Source organism: Buceros rhinoceros, unplaced genomic scaffold, assembly GCF_000710305.1.
Source record: "Buceros rhinoceros silvestris isolate BGI_N320 unplaced genomic scaffold, ASM71030v1 scaffold20838, whole genome shotgun sequence".
Lineage (NCBI taxonomy): Eukaryota > Metazoa > Chordata > Aves > Bucerotiformes > Bucerotidae > Buceros > Buceros rhinoceros.
The window spans coordinates 619-1834 of record NW_010428854.1 but is presented as its reverse complement, the minus strand read 5'-3'; positions in this window follow the sequence as shown (position 1 = coordinate 1834).

The window sequence follows — 1216 nt, the reverse complement described above, 5'->3', positions numbered from 1 at the left end:
GCTAATTTATACAATTCACGTCTAAAAATAAATGTCAGTCCAGCAGCTCCCAGCAGCGGGTAGCTGCTCCCACCAGCCTCCGACAGTCTTATGTGGGGACCCCAGTCCAGAGCCCACTCCGCTCCCAGCCAGTCGGGCCATGGCTCCTCGCCCTGCAGTGCCTGGGCTGCGGCAGCATGTGGGTAGATTTGGGGCTAATGAGGATTTGGGGTACCATGGTGAGACAGCAAAGGGTTGGCTGCACCGAGGGGTGTCACTGCAAAGCCCCTCATGATGGTGGATCTCAGGGCACCATGGCAAGGGGTCACTGGGTGTCTCGGTGATTCGACTGTCGTTTGAATGGCTGGGGAGGTGTGAGGGGTGTGGGGCTCCTGAGGTGTCTTTGGGACCCCTGCTCCCCTGTGGCTTTCCCCAGGAAAGATGGACTGCACCCCGGGCTATGGCTGGCGGTGCACAGAGTGAGAGGAGTGCGAAGGGCTGGTGCAGGGTCACCTGGGTTGCATGTGAGGGGTCCGGCTCTGGGTCAGGGTACATCCGCCTGGCTGGCAGGTATTAATTGGTCACAAAGAGCCATTAATTAATGTGGGAGGGAGGGAAGCGTGCACCCCCTGCTGCCTGGGGAGTGGGGATGCATCATTAGGTCCCTGAGGAGGCTGCTTTGCAGGGGACAGAGAGGGGTCAGATCCTGCGGGGAAGGGGACCCATGACTGGGAAGAGCCTGTGCTCAGCTCCCCAGACCCCTGGCTCTTACCTCCAACATCTCCATACCCCACTGTCTTCCTCGTCAACCCTGTTGACCCTTGTATCTCACCCCCCATTGCCTCCCCTCTCCCTCTCCTGTCTTGGGTGTCTTTGCTGGGCAGACCCCCATGCCACCCCCATCCAAGTGGGGTGGCAGTGGCACCAGCAGCAACACTGGGGAGGGGTTTCTGGGGCAGTGGGGAGGGCAACAAGGGGCTTGGTCACGGTTGCTGGCACACGGCAGGAGGGGGCCAAGGCGGGGGAGCAGGGAGGCACGGAGACGACGCAGCAGGGGAGCGGAGATGCTGGAGGACCCAGCGGCTTTCCCACCGTCTCCCTGATTGAGATCAGATCACCGTGAGCATAAAAAAGCTCTCTTCATAATTATATTTAATGAATTGACTTTAAAAGCTCTTATGCTCTTATCTGGGTAATTTAATACCGCACACTTAATAAGCCTGTCTCCGATACGGGG